At 45.8% G+C, this 15,966-nt stretch overlaps 1 protein-coding gene across 2 annotated transcripts in view; it reads right to left on the bottom strand.

Annotated features, from left to right (window-relative positions):
• PANK2 (pantothenate kinase 2) overlaps positions 1-15,966 on the bottom strand; it is a 107,341-nt gene that overhangs the window by 13,023 nt on the left and 78,352 nt on the right. The gene's annotated exons all lie outside the window — the stretch shown is intronic.

Below are 15,966 nucleotides of genomic sequence, written 5' to 3'. Positions count from 1 at the left end.
AGAGTTGGGCCCCATTGCAGTCAAGCGATAAAGGAGAAGTCAGCCGTAGAATTTCTGATTGGCAGTAAAATAGGAAACTGGCATGCTGACAACATCATTAGCAAGATAGCAACTGACATTCAGCTGACCTCACCAAAACATTCTCATCTAGCATGGTTCTCAGTATTGTGGCCTCTAATATCTACCCAGAATACTCCCTTGCTCAAAGCAAGTAAATTGAACTGTAGGAGAATACTGAGCAGCTCCAATAGATTGCCCTATATATTGGTCAGTCCTATATGAAAAGTGTGCAGAGACTGGCTTCAAACCACTCTCTCAATAGGGGACTGCCACATCCAGGTGGTGACCTTGCTCGAATTTCCAATCTAGCTAGACAAGCAGAACTTAGCAGCCCTCCTAGAGCCCTGAGCAGTGACCTATCTCTATGGGCTCTAGGATAATTATGCTTGTTATGTGGCGTGCAATTTTCCAGAATTCCTTTGATACAGTGACCAAGTATATCCTACACCTCTTCCAACACCTCATGCAGAGGCTCACTTTCAATTCATGACTGTGAGATGCCTGTGATCAAATAACATGCCATGTGCATGTGGTTGTGCTGCTAGGGAGGAGTTGCCCCCATTCTAATCATCCTGTCTCTCTATTTAGAAAAGGTGGTGAGGTAAAACTTGATAGCCATGGCTTCACTGACACCAGTAAGCAGAAAAGAATACAGATGTCAAGATTCACAGGCATAACACAGTTGCTAAGGGTTTCCAAAATGAGAGGTATGAAACAGGTTTCATAGGTTTCATACGAGTTGCCTAAAATGTTAGAAATGGGTTTCATTAGAGATATAAAAATGTATGAAAGTTTTATATACATATACTGTATGACTCATGTGACATAGAAAACTCAGATTGACATTATTCATTACTCTATACAATGCAAATGAACATTCAACATAGCATCAATATTTGCATGCATCATGGTTCACTATCCATGCCCAACATCAACTTTAGCTGTAAAAGGAGCCATCACTATATGCAATCATCATGGATAACAACTCAAAACCAAACTTTGACAATCAATGCCAATATCCATGTCAATGTGTTAGTAAATCCATGATAAACGATGATTACAAAAGTCCCAAGACATTTAAGGTAAGGCATTTGTGAAAGTTTAAAATAGGTGTTTCATACGTTTATGAAACACCTAGGTATGAAATGAGTTTCTGAACCTTATGAAATGGTTTCTTGGCAACCTAGATACGGTCTTTCATTAAGATTGGTTAACGACAAAGGAACCCATTTCATTCACAAAACAATCTGTGCATGTGTGTGCCCACTGCAGGACAGTGCACTGAAGCATTGAATGGTAGACCCTTTGCACTTCACATCTCAGCAGAAGTGAGAACAGAAGTCTGAAGCTACAATGAGCAGAATGTCAACCACATGTGACAGCAGATTAAGCCAAATGGGCTCACAGTCTAGTAAAGAAGATTTGATAAGAGGTGCCCAACATTGAGAAGGCAGTTTGGAGTTTTGAAAGCTATAGTGGCTGGGCTTTGAGGGCTCTACCTTCCTATGATCAATGTTTATGAAACGCCTAGGTATGAAAGGAGTTTCCGAACCTTACGAAACCATTTCTTGGCAACCTAGATATGGTCTTTCATTAAGATTGGTTAATGACAAAGGAACCATTTCATTCACAAAACAATATGTGCATGTGTGTGCCCACTGCATGACAGTGCACTGAAGCATTGAGTGGTAGGCCCTTTGCACTTCACATCTCAGCAGAAGTGAGAACAGAAGTCTGAAGCTACAATGAGCAGACTGTCAACCACATGTGTGACAACAGATTAAGCTAAATGGGCTCACATAGCAGAGGTAAAGAAGACTTGATAGGGGTGCACAACATTGAGACGGCAGCCCACAACAGAGAAACACAAGTTGTGGTATCTAATGGTGCACATGAGGCATGGATAGGTGAGTAGCTTGCGTTTGGGTACATTGGGTTTAGTTAGAATTGCTTCAGGTACAATTTGCTAGCATCGCAACATCTTGGATAGTATCTTCATTTCCATGACGCGGAAAGCAAACAACATTTGGCTTGGACCTTAAAATGACCTATCACATACTGGACAGGGATTTTGTCAAGAGAGTGGCAAGATGGATTTCTAGAAGACATGGATCCACATGGAGTGGCCTACTGCAAATCAGTCAGGAAACACTATTCGAGGACACTTCCCTGCCATGAACCTTACCTCTTCATCAAAGTCATGGTGGAGTTTTGAAAGCTATAGTGACAGGGCTTTGAGGGCTCTACCTTCCTATGATCATGGCATAAGAGTTCATTCATGTTGATATGTGACACAGCCTTATACATTAATGATGATCCACTGATGCTGGAGATAATCCATTTAGCATTCATTCTCCTTCGTCCAGCTACTTGGCCACATAAGTAATTCGTCCTTTGAATGGGCCCTACTTTAGGCTCTAGATGAAGTTTGTGAGCTTAGATTGTGCATGATTGGGCTCTGGCTCAGCAGATCTTTCTTGTCTTATAAATCATTGACCCAAGCTCCTTTTTGGAGTGCTGCCAAGCTCTTACATGTAGAAAGTACTTTGGTGGTCAATTGTCACTTCATGATAATGCTTCAATTGTTATTGGATTGGGCCGCTCCAAAATAGGCTGTGCATGTACACAAACAGCAGGAACCTCACATTTTTTGAGTACAAACACAAAACTCTAGTAGACTGTGACTAGCAGCAAGGTGCCTACAAATAGGCTGGAGGCAGAGGCTCAAAACATGCAGGTCAGCTTTGCAAAAAGGCGCCGACTGAGGGCAGGTCAGCCAGACTACAACATGGCAGTCTGACCTGCTCTGGACAGACCAGCAGGCACTGCCCGCCTGCCCATTGACCTGCAACCCTAACCACCTGCCCTGTGCACAGGCTGCCTGCTTGCACCCCTGCCTGCGCTACTCTGCCTGTTCTTAAGGTGACTGCTAACACCCCCTCTCAGATCCTAGACACGGCATAAGGCTCACAAATCTAAATTGTGGTCGTAAATCGGCCTGAGGAAGAGCTTTAGTGAAGAGATCCACCAAGTTCTCTTACCGCAGCTGTACCATCCCGGATCCTCTCTCAGCTGAATTGGTACTAGATCTCAATGTGGTTCATCCATGCATGAAACGCCTGGTTCATGCAAGAGCTAGGCAACTCTCCTTGTTGCATAGAAGAGTGGTAGCTTGAGTCTCAAGTATAGTTACCTGGAACGGGGAACGGGAATGGGAACGGGACCCCCTGGAATGGGGGGAATGGCACATGTCTTAAGTGCCCCAAGTATAACCTGCATGACCCAAATTGCCCCAAAGAATGTCTCTCTAATTGCCCCAATACCCCTCAATGCTTGGAATTGACCCAAATGTCCCAAAATTGACTCAATTACCCCCACAGCTCCAAATTGCCTTGGATTGCCCCAATTATCCCAATTTCCCTTGAAATTAGACAATATATATAGATGAATACCTTGGAATTGAGGATAGGCTGAAATTTGATTGTGATTTGCAAGAGTTGATAATGCATCAAATTTGAACTTTGCATGGACTCCTAATTAGCTTGTGGGTTGTCTTGACACTTTGAATCTTCAACCCGAGAGAGAGAGAGAGAGGGAGAGAGAGAGAGAGAGAGAGAGATTCCGCCTCTAATGTTCAGGGGCATATTGCTAGGCTTAAAGGTCTCTTGCATTGGCAGATAGATCTTATTCGGCACTCTGACATGCTCCCTCGAGAGGACTTACGTCCCTGGCATCTGGCAATTTCCTCTACGTCTTTTCCATGACTTTTTTGTAACTCTTTAGTCGTCTCGCTCTTATAGAGAGACAGAGTGTTTTTACACAAGCTGGCGTAGAGCCATCGTGTATATTGTACCTTTTTCGTGATTAATGCAATTACCTTTTACGAAAAAAAGAGAGATTCGTGTGTGCACATTAGGCAATGGAGATGAGTGAACATGTGGTAGGAGTGTGACCCAAGCAAAAAGAAAAACCAGAAAAAACGTCAATTTTCGGTCAACAGGCCTGGAACGGCCGTTCCAAAAAGGGAACGGTAGGGAATGGCCTTGGGAACGGCAGGAAACGTTCCCTGGCCGTTTCACCTCCTTGGAGGGTTTGGAACACGTTAGGCCGTTCCTACAGGCCGGAGTGGCCATTCCATGTTTCTATGGTCTCAAGGCAACCAAGCTCTCCCAACAACCTCCAAGGCCACATAGTTTCACATGTGATAGATGATGTCACTCGAAACTCAGCCTCTATAAAAGATAGGGCAACTATCCGTTGCTTCTTACTGCTCCATGACATAGCACCTGCACCAAGTAGAAAGCATAAGCCTCTCGTCGATCATCAAAGATCAAAGTCTCCAGCCCAATTAGAATATGCCTATCCCTACAACACCCGATTGGTGTCTCCTGTACTTGCAGGATATAAGATGCCAAGGTCAAGAGTTCCAATGAGGAACTGAAGAATTCTCAGGGCAACTTGCCAATCAGCTTTCTTGGGTCCACTCATAAACCCTACAAGCACAGGAACCGGAAAGCATGGATTGATCCTAGTGTTGAGTAGCTAAATCAAGGATCCAATCAACTTTCAATAGCTGGAACCATCGATAGCCAACGAGTCTGCATGGGATGAAGCTTTCCAATTAGGATCTGTAGGAGTGGAGATGGGACAGCATGCAGTCAGCTCTAAGGGGATCAATAGCTCCTACACATGCCATTGTTGAGATAGAAAGATCCCCCTCTTAGTTTGCCATATCTCATGACCTAGGAAGAAATATGAAAGACCCATGTTAGTCATCTCAAACTTCTCATTAAAGGCATCCTTTGTCTACTTGACCATCTCAGCATGGTCACCTATGAGTTTGAGGTTGTCCAAATATAGCACGAACATAGTGTGTCAACGGGTTGCAAGTGTGGATGTACAAACTTGGACCAAAGTCTACTATCCAATACTCCAACCTCTCCTAAAGGAAGGTGTCAATCTTCTCATTCCACACTCTAGGAGCTTGTGTAAGGCCATTAAGAGCCTTCTTCAATCTGTACACTTTACCATCTAAGCTTGAGAACCCATGAGGCTATTCAACATTGAGCTCCTCCTTTAAGTCTCCATTCAAAAATGCCAACTCAGCATCCAGCTGGTAGACCAGTCATCTCCTATGGCTGGCTAGGGCAGGCTAGTAGGAATGGTGGCCATCCATGTGGTAGGAGCAAATGTGTTCTCTTTACACCTGCCTTTTGAGCAAAACCTTTTGAGTAAAACCTTTGGCCACAAAGCAAGCCGGGTGCCATGGCCCATCACTCTAATATTTGGTCTTGAAGATCCAATTTCTTCCAATCACCTTACAAAAAGCATGCATAGGCACAACTCCCACATGCCATTCCCCTCTATAACCTTCAATTCATATTTCATGGCCTTCAACCAATGGTCATACTTCAGTGCCTCACCATGGCACAAGTCATCAACCCATAATTGGTATGTAATAGCTATATTGTACGTGCCTAGTTCAAACGAGAATGCCACGGTCCATACTATGGCTCCTACTCGGAAATACCCTCTATCCCTACATTATGGAGTGTGTCATAAATCCATCTAGGAAGAGATTGATACTCCCCCTGCTTCTCTATCTCTAATGAAGTCTCAGGATCAGCCACTAGCTATGAATTTGATAGCAAGGCAATCTCCTCCTCAAATGCCTTGAACTAGCTCCTATGCCATCTGTCGCCTACATCTCCAAGCATACGGTGCTCCTCACCCCCTTTTGTAGCTAGAAGCTCTACAAATTCTTAGCTTTGGATTATAAAGCCAATATCCCACTAATTGGGAATTGTAGCCCACAAACACCTACTTAGTGAACTTCAGCTCCATCTTATCACGCTCATTCTTTGGAATGTAGATATATGCATCACACACAAAACCTTGACATAAGAAACATCAAGCTTCTAACCAAAATACGTCTCAAATGTAGTCATGCCTAGAACTACTAACATGGGTGATCTATTGAGGATATGAACAGCTGTGGCAACCACCTCTGCCCATAGAACCTATAGCGCCTTCTGATGATGATCTTGCATAGTCCTCACCATCTCAGTCATTTTCCAATTCTACCACTGCGAGACACCATTCACTTGTGGGATATTGGTGTTTGCAAACTCCTTATGAATCCCTTGCTCCATGCACAAGTTAGCCATTTTGTTAGAGATGAATTCCCAGCCCTTATAAATATTAAATGTCTTCTACTTCCACCCAAATTGATTTTCCTTGAAGATGAGCCATCTAGAAAATGTGAGAAGGCTTGTGACTTAACCAACAATCCTATTGTAGTCATCCACAATCAACTTGAAGTATTTTCTCCACATAAGGAACTCCTGCTACAGTAGTCAACATAAATCTATAGACAATTCATGGCCCGTCAAGAATCCTTCTTCATGGTGGCATCATGTTGTTGTTTTCCCTTAATGCATGACATACAAAAAGTATGGCTCACCCCAACATCTAGTAAGCCACAAACCATCAAATCAAGAGTTGCCTTCTAAAGGGAATCATGGTTGAGGTGACCAAATCAAGCATGCCACACCTCGGTCTATGACTGAGAAGAAAGGAGATAAGAAGTGAGGGATATTGTGCTCCAAACATTGGAGACACCATTATTCTCATCCCTTGGTGCACCACCCGTCAAGCTTGCCCATCTAGAATCCTAAAGGAGTCAACACCAAATTCCACAATGAGACCTAGTCCAAATATCTTGCTCATTGAGAGTAAACAATAGCCAAGACCTAGGGCATACAATACTTCTAAAGTAAAGGCTCCACCTTTCCCATCGGGAATGACCTACATTTGATCAATGCCCTAAATAGGGATGGAAGAGCAATGAAACATCTACTAAGGATCCAATTCGCACACAAGGCATGACACAAGCTATATCCATGAACATATATGGGATGCACATCAAACTCTTCTACTAACCATATAGCCAAACGAGCTCATTTCCAAGCCTAGAAGCTATCAACACACTAGGTCATAACCACATCCCTAGGGCTAACATCCCATACTATCAGTCCACACCATCTTGGTATATAGATGCATCGGCCTACAAATCAAGAGTCCAAGGAGTGAATACACAATAATATGCACAATAGGACCTATAAATGCGAACTCTATTGCCCTAATCCTGAAGTAGCCTTAGTGCATTCACACTAAGTCACTTCATGAGCATTGTGACCAATGCTACTAGCGCCCATCTGAATGTCCAATGATATAACACTTCCTCCCTAATGAATGATTGTTGTTCTCAGTAATATCCTTAGGGATGAACTTGGAAAAACAACTCTTCAATAAAGATACCAACTCCAAAGTAGCCTCTGCCTCTAGGCAGTTCTTCCCATAGCAACATGGAGTAGACGGAATGTGGGACACGAAGGGCCTAGGAACACTGGAATGCCGTTTCATAATGGAGGGGAATGGGGAACGTATTCCAACCTTGAAAAATGTTCCAACTGTCCATGCTACAACGTTCCCTGAGTTTCCAATTGGCCATTCCAACCTATCTATGCTACCACATTCCCTGAGTTGGAATGTCCAACGTGGCATTCCAACTCACCTTGCAAGACCTTTTTTTGGTTCAAAAATGAAGCAAAATTTTATCTTTTTTTTTCATCTCTCCCCCCGACTGTCGTATATCTTTCGTAGCCCGCTCGACGTTTCTTCCCCGCCTAGTCCTCTCTCATCTCAACCATCTCGAGGCTGCTCGACACCCACACATACTCTCTCTCTCTCTCTCTCTCTCTCTCTCTCTCTCTCTCTCTCTCTCTCTCTCTCTCTCTCTCTCTCTCTCTCTCTCATCTCGACTTTCAACCAACTCTCCTTGAGGCTTCAGCCAGAGGCCGCCCCATGCCCTCTCTCTCTTTTTTTTCCCATGAAGATAATTGAATTAAAAGGCAAATTTTACATCAGACCATCAAGTCAGCTAAGAAAAACAAAACAAACTAAAATCAAGCTGAAAGGCCTCTAAGACCATAACACACAAATATCACACAGAAAGGACAGCCGGAGTGGAGCGAACAATATCTAGCCAAGGAGCAACAATGTCAAGAAGAACCACGTTAGCTAAAACCATAGAGGAGATCTGCCATAACAACAAACCACGAACACGGGCCACATAACCCTGGATACTTGAGGCAGAATAAAAAATGAAGGCATTCCAAGTACACCACCAAATATGCCATAGAGCTGTCCAACGAAGGAAATGGAAAAGGCAAGAATGATCTGATTGCAAGGTGGACATAAAAGGCATCCTTCCCATAATCCACGAACGAGCTAATATCCGTAGCCGTTTCTACTAGTGTACAGAGTCGAGCTTCTTAGCATGGCTGATAGATGCACTGATAGTGCCACTTGGTGCATCTATCACCCCTTTGGTCTGCCGGCCGAGGGCCACCATGGGGGATTGGAGTTCACAATCCAGACCGGCGGCAAGGTGCACTTGCATGCCTCACAGTCTCTCCTCCTCATCAGTAGCATCCACACTGTTCGGTCAGTCACAGGTTTCCCCATGAGCTTACACCTTGCATCTTGGAATGTGAATAGTCTCCACTATAGTGGAGCACGTGGTTCCAAGAAGTTCATTGTTTGGTAGGAGCTGCAGCCTGCCCTTGCTGGACAGATTGACATCTTGCTTCTGTAGGAGCACAAGCTCAACCCCACCCAGGCCCAGCGGGTTGGGAAGGTACTTCTAGGCAACTCGCACACGTATTGGGAGCATGCCATAGGTGCCCACGGTAGAAGTGGAGGCGTATGCACCTCTATTGGCCCGAGTCTCACCGCTTATGTACGAGATCACGGGACGATAGTGGCAAGAAGGGTTATATGGATCAGACTGGATATTGGGGACTCGTGCATTGGAGTCCTCAATGTCTATGCCCCTACGGAGGTCAGGGCATGCAGCAGGTTCTGGGTGGAGATCGCAACTGGACTACCAGAGGTGGACTCCTCGATCGTCGGAGGAGATTTCAACAACCTGGAGGCTTTGGAGGACCAATAGGGTAGAGGGAGAAACTACCAAGGCATGGCTGGGGAAGAGCAGGAGGCATGGGAGGTCTTTTTGCTTGCAGTCGGAGCACGTGATGCGTGGAGAGACCCTGCCTTCCACAGGAGGGAGAGGTCATTGAACTTCTCTTGGGGATATAGGTGGCTAGGTGGAGTCCTACTGGAGTGGCTAGATAGGTTTTATGTGAGAGAGTGGGGAGGCTCTCGTGGAGCCCAGATTGAGCAGTTGGCAGGCACCACATTGTCCGATCATTGCCTGGTTCTCTTGACGCTTGACCCCCCAACATCCGCCCTAGACACACGATCCTGTCGGATTCCGCACTCGATCTATAGGAGGGAGGAGGTGACGAGACAGATAGAGTAGATTTGGACCAGAGAGTGGGATAGGAGGGACCAAATAGCAGAGGAGGTTGCAGAGGTCCTAGCCAAGTCAAGCAGAATCTGCAAAGAGGCAGCCATACAGACTAGGCAGCAGTGCTGGGAGGAGGAGAGAGCACTCCGACAGGACTTTGCAGCCACACAAAGATTATTGCAAGAGGCACCAAGGGATCCCACCCTCCACGCGTAGGAGGTGCGTGCGCGAGCAGCCATTGCTGGCCTAGAAGACAGGCGCTCGACTTCTCATTTTGAACCTCAACAGCCTTCTAGGTGTAGAAGGGGGACACGATGTGTAGGCAATTCTTCCAGGTGCACCAGCCCGGCACCGCAAGAGAGCAGATACGCAGCCTTCGGGATCAGTACGGGAGAACCCATTCTAGCCCAGACAAGGTGATGGAGATTGCCACCGACCATTACATGCGCCTTTTCCAACAGGAGAAAGTTTCAGCTAGAGAGCAGAGATGTAGATAGCAGGTATGGGATCACATCCCGTCCCTCGTCACAGAGGAGATGGGACGCTCTCTCCTAGCCCCCTTCACAAAGAAGGAATTAGAGGAGGCTTTCCATACACAGGATGGGCAGAAATGCTCGGGGAAGGATGGCCTCTCTAAGGTCTTCTTCACTACCAACTAGGAAGTGGTGAAGGACCCCCCTCCTAAGGGCCTTCCAGGAGATTTTCACTTCACGACAGATGCTAGGGAGTCTCTCGGCAAGCCTCATCAGTCTTCTCCCCAAAGGGGGAGACCGGTTGGAGCTCTCCCAGTGGAGGCTGATCACCTTATTGCCAGTGGCCTATAAGGCACTGGCAAAGATGATTGGTAGGCGACTACACCCCGTGCTTCTAGATATCATCCATGACACACAGACAGGCTTTGCCCAGGATAGGAGCATCCTTGACAATGTATTTACCTTCTTTGAGGAGACAGAGTGGACTCAGCATAGTGGGCAGAGACTAGCCATACTACTCTTGGATTTCAAGAAAGCTTATGACAGGGTGGACTGGGATTTCCTAGAGGCACCATGGTGAGGTTGGGATTTCCCTAGGCTTGGATTGGTGGGGTCTTCGCCTTGTACAAATCGGCCACCAGTAGGGTGCTCATAGGCAGAAGGCGAGAGGAGAAGTTTCGGCTGGAGAGATCCATTTGACAGGGCCGCCCCCTGGCCCCATACCTGTTTCTACTCTTCGCACAAGCAATGTCTCACTTCCCTAGGTCATGTGTGAGTGGATTACGTGGCCTCCGACTTCCAGTAAGAGAGGAAACTGAGTTGCTAGACTCAGAGTACGCAGATGATACAGCCCTCTACATAGAGAACGATGAGTTGATGCTGGAGAGAGTGAGGCTGACTCTTGACGTGTTCTGCTCTGCAGCAGGAGCGAAAATCGACTGGCAAAAGTCCGTTGGTTTCCTCACAGACCCGGACTCCAGCACGGAGTGGGGTGTCCACCTGGGATTCAGATGGGTCAACAGAGGGCAAACCGTTTGGCACCTAGGGTTCTGGGTGGGACTCGACATCACTCTTGCCCAGCAGTTTCTTCCTGTCCTGGATTCTATTCGGAGGAAACTGACCTACTGGAGCATGGTTCGTCTCTCACTAGCCGGACAAGCCCTAGTGGTTTACCAGGTCCTCCTAGCGACGGCCTGGTACATCACTTCGTGTTGGTGCTTTTCCTCATCGTACGTAGTGCAACTTCAACGCCTAGTGCAGAACTTCCTTTGGTCAGGGTCTGATGGTTCCAGGGATTCCAGGGCCAAGGTGGCGTGGGCGACCATCATACGACATAGGTCAGAGGAAGGGCTTGGGATCATCAACCCAGAGTATCAGAGTATGGCCCTCTTGGGCAAGTTACTTGTCCGCAGTCACAGACCACGCGGGCAGACTTGGAAGGTCCTATTGCAGGAGGGCCTTCAGGACTGTAGACCGAGGCTTGGCGGGGAGTGGAGGCCGTCCTTGAGATGGATCTTCACGTCTGCCCACATCACCCCCCCCCCCCCCAGATCACCTTTTCTTTGCAGCTTACTCCGCGTGTGGCAGGGCCTCCGAAAGGCCCTAATCCAGAGGCCCCAAGGCTGCCAGGAGAAAATAGACCATCAGCCGCCGGTGATTGGGAACCCCCAGGTCAAAGATCAAGAAGGGGCACATATAGGTGAACGCCCCCACATCCAGTGGGCTAGGTGGGAGGCCGGCTCGGCCCGTACCATCAGGACATGGCGGGAGGTGTACAGGATGGAGGACGAGGAGGTGTTGCAGCGAGTATTAGGCTGCCACAGAGGAGTGGACATGAGGAGAAGGGAGATAGACACAGCAATACCTCCAAAGTGGCTTGCTTCCCCAATACGTGAGCCGTAGAGCCCGGGGAGGTATGGGTAGCTAGGTTTTTCGCCACAGCAGGCATCTCCCTTCAGGTGGCAGGTAGAGTGGGTGGCGCCCCACGAGGGATTTTCTTCATCGTTCAAGAGGGGGGACATTTGGCCCTTGACAGAGAACAGCAAGATGAGGGGATTGCCGCCCTTTCGTGGAGGAGGATTCGGGTGGTGGGCCTTCAGGGGAAGACATGGCGACTGGACCCTTATGTTTTTTGGAAGGAGCTCAAGGAGTTGCGCCTTTGGATCTGGGAGAGCAGACCACTTGATGAGCTGGAGTGGGATCTAGGAGAGTGGCTATGGCCAGCCTCTGCGGTCGCCAAGAAGTCACCTAGGTTCCTAGAGTACACTGCCAAGATAGGCAGACATATATTGATGCAGGAGGAGATGGACTGGACGCCGTCACGTAGCAGACACTGAGTAGAGCACAGCATCACGGAGCCCTTCCAACGGACCTTCTGCCGCCGCCTATGGGATAGCTGGAGGCCGAGGGTGTCGTACTTCTTATGGCTGGTGGCACATGGAGGCTTGGCGGTGGGAAGTTGGCTTGCCCAAATGCAGAAGGAGGGAGATTGTAAGCGCTACACACAGTAGCCTCTGGAAATCCCAAAGCACTACCTTTGGTCATGTGAGGAGGCGCAGCTCATGTGGAGAGGAGCATGCCGCATCCTTCGCCGTATAGCACCCAACCTTGGATATATCTCATGGGGAGCTTTTTGTTGGCAGGTAGTCAGCCAGGGCCGTCACCTTTTGTATGAGGCCGGAATGCAGGACACGATATTCATTATCGAGGCATAGTCGTGCGCAGTGGTCGGTTTGGAGGCTCTACCCATCCACCAAGTACCGAAGCTCACAACAAACCGCTCGGAGGTATGGGAGATCATAGGTAGTCTTACTGGATGGCATATCTGGAAGGTGCGGTGTCAAGAGGCCTTTGGCGGAGAGAGGCTTTCAGCACATGCGACCTTAGCAGAGCTCTGGACCTCCATCATCCACTCCCTCCACGGCTGATAAACCCCCCCCCCCCCCCCCCCCCAAATGGCTTCTTGCTCCCATCCCCCCAAGACTGCCTTGAGAGGCTTGTATACATGATGTATTAGTGACTTTGCATCAGCTCCAGCTAGTATGTTGAGCATGAGTAGTCTGTTGTAATCAGTTTTTTGAGTAATATAATCAGCCACATTTTACTCACAAAAAAAAAAGATTTGATTCTCCTTTTTTTTTTCTTTTCTACCGATGGGACAATGCTACACATGGTTAATTCTAGTATAGTCCCATTGTATAGTTATTCTCAGCATGGTTTCCACCCACTTATTCTTTTTCTTAATGTTATCTTTACATTACCGATGAGATGACATTAGACATGGATGTACTCTAGATTTTGTCTCATCGGTCACTTTGGCCGTATGTAGACGTTAATATTTCTTTCTTTCTTTCTTTCTTTCTTTCTCTCTCGCACAATTTTACATTGTATCTGGGTTAGACACCATTTTGTACTCATTAGTGATGTATTGTTCACTATTTATTTTCCATCTAAAGAGTCATAGCATTAGATTATCAATATTTTGGGACATGAGAAATTCCCTAACTTTTCAGATGTAACATTTCGGTCTCATAAGCCAATTTGGCCTTTTGTAGACGTTAATATAACTTTCTTTCTTTCTTCCTTCTCACATCTCAAGAGTCAAGACCCATAGCCTAGGCCCTATACTATACAAACTACAACCTTTAAACTTTAAAGTTCTACTTTAAAAAAAAGCTATTGTTGGAACTTCCTTCCATGCACGAACTAGGCGCCAAGCACCTAGAGATTGGTCATGGTGGAATGAAGTGAACACTAAGCCCCCTTCTCGTGGTGGAGTAGGTTGATGGACGTGCAAGCTAGGTCCCTATGGGCACATAAGTGTAGCTAATAAACTCTGCGCTCATTTCTTGGGAGAGAAAGGAAAAGAGGTGCACTTTTACATACGATTGCCGCCTGAGAAGAAGCAAGAGCTCGAGATGTGTGCAATAGATCGAGATGCCTTGGCTGCATCAAGGCGATGTGTGATTGTTGATCCTGCTCCATGTCTTCCATGACTATCTACAATGGCATCTACTCCCACTATTGCTCACAAATCAGCGACAATTACACCTCATCCTCCTGTATATAAAATCGGCGCATCTAATTCTGATGCGCCTCGCATACGATGATAGAATACCCTTGAGGCTTCATGGGATCGAAAGGAGGAGGAGGAGATCGCTACTATTGTTGCTTGCTACTTCTATATGGATCACATTGCCTTTTATACTACAAGGTAAATTTTTAGAAATAATAACTATTCATAACTTCATTGTTTATTTATAAATGGAATAAATTTTAATGATAAATCTTTAATCATGATTTTGATCTTTAAAGTTTGTGATATGTATATACTATGCATAATGTAATACTACATGTATGATTAGTGATGAATCATGATGTACATTGTATTCAATTATCGACTAGGTCGGAGTTCTTCAAGGAAATGCTAAAGAACATTGCCGAATACGGCCCCTCATACACACTACCATCATCAAAGAAGTTTCCTACTGAAACCAGCCTTCCTTCTTGGAGAGGGTGGTAATTCCCTGATTAAGTACCTAGTTACAACAATCAATGAATAAACATAAATTGAAATGCACAATTTACCTTAATAATCTTGGATAATAGACACCTGGTTGGCCCCAAAATTAGTTCTTTAACTTTAATTGCTAATGGATTGAGTATAAGTTGAGATTTCACAATCTCCTTTGCTCATCCAAAAGCCCCTTGCTGCACATACAATCAGCAAGCAATTTGGGCCAACTGTCCCTTGATTTTCACCCAGGAATTGCACAAATGAAACCACCAACTGGCCAAATGTTGCCCCAATTCACAATGGATGACCTAGCATCTGAAATCCATGTCAATTCCATGAATTTCAAGTGCTGATTTCAATGTGCAATGCCTTCTCCTATTGGTACTAAACCCAAATTTCGGTAAGAATTTAGGGTTTACAGTAGAGATCTAGATCTCTGCTATCCACCAAATTTGGCTGAGATGTGCTCAAAATGGCTAAGAAATGCTGAGATCTCCTGAGAATGGGTTTAAGAAGGTGAGAGAAAGCCAAGATGAGAGAGAAATCTGATTTTCTTTGCAAGAAAACCCTAAAGCCTACTGCTTGCTCCAGCTTGCATTTAATCCAGTCACCTACTGTGCTTGGTGCCGACCACAACCCCGATGACACCAATTACCTAATGTGGGCTTACATGATGCGACATGTTCTTATGGTGAAGAATTTGTGGCATATTGTGCACAGCACCGAGCAAAGGACAGCTTCTTCAACACCAGCACCACCTCCCACCTCCACATCGTGAGGGCGCTCTCATGATGTCAAATCTTCTTCTTCTATATGCCTCCCACTCAAGACCAGATTTGATGGGATGGCCGTGACACCCAAGCGCATGCCTTAATTGCTTTATCTATGAAGAGCGGTATCATTCCACACATATAATCATGCAACACAACCAAGGATGCATGGGATAAGCACTTGAAGGCATTGGTACTATAGAAGTTAATAATAATTCTAGCACCTCCATGACATTACAAAATGTTCTCTATGTGCCAAGCATTAAGAAGAGCCTTCTTTCCATCTTAGCCATTTTACTTTAGGCTTTCGTATTCTCTTTGATGGCCCTTAGCGCACCGTTTATGATGATTGGGTACCTTCCTCTATTGCATTGACTCGCACTCTCACATCAGGACTTAATTGTCTTGATACTTATGATCAATAGCATGTTGAAATTTCTCTTGATCATGCTCCTTCAATGAGTGATATTTTTATGATACATGTTCCTTCAGTGCCACATATTTCAGATTTGTTGTTTCTTATTCCATATATTGATGATTTGCTTATTATTGGGATCAATGCTGTCCAATTTGCAGCAATAGCTCTCTTGTGATTCATTGGCAAACTGTGAAGAGTGTCTTCGCTTACCTCAAGGACACCAAGGATTTAAGCCTTTTTCAAGGTTGTTTCTTCTTTTATGTATGGATTTCCTCCATCAAAGTTTCAAGCTATTCAACTAGTGCTACTCATTATACTTTTTAAAACATGATCTGTCATTCATTGTATTATCATAG

Source organism: Lygodium microphyllum, chromosome 12 (genome assembly GCF_053477565.2).
Source record: "Lygodium microphyllum isolate KBCC chromosome 12, Lygodium_microphyllum_v1.1.10, whole genome shotgun sequence".
Taxonomy (NCBI): domain Eukaryota; kingdom Viridiplantae; phylum Streptophyta; class Polypodiopsida; order Schizaeales; family Lygodiaceae; genus Lygodium; species Lygodium microphyllum.
The sequence above is the reverse complement of the archived record's forward strand: the minus strand, read 5'-3'. Positions and strand labels throughout refer to the sequence as shown.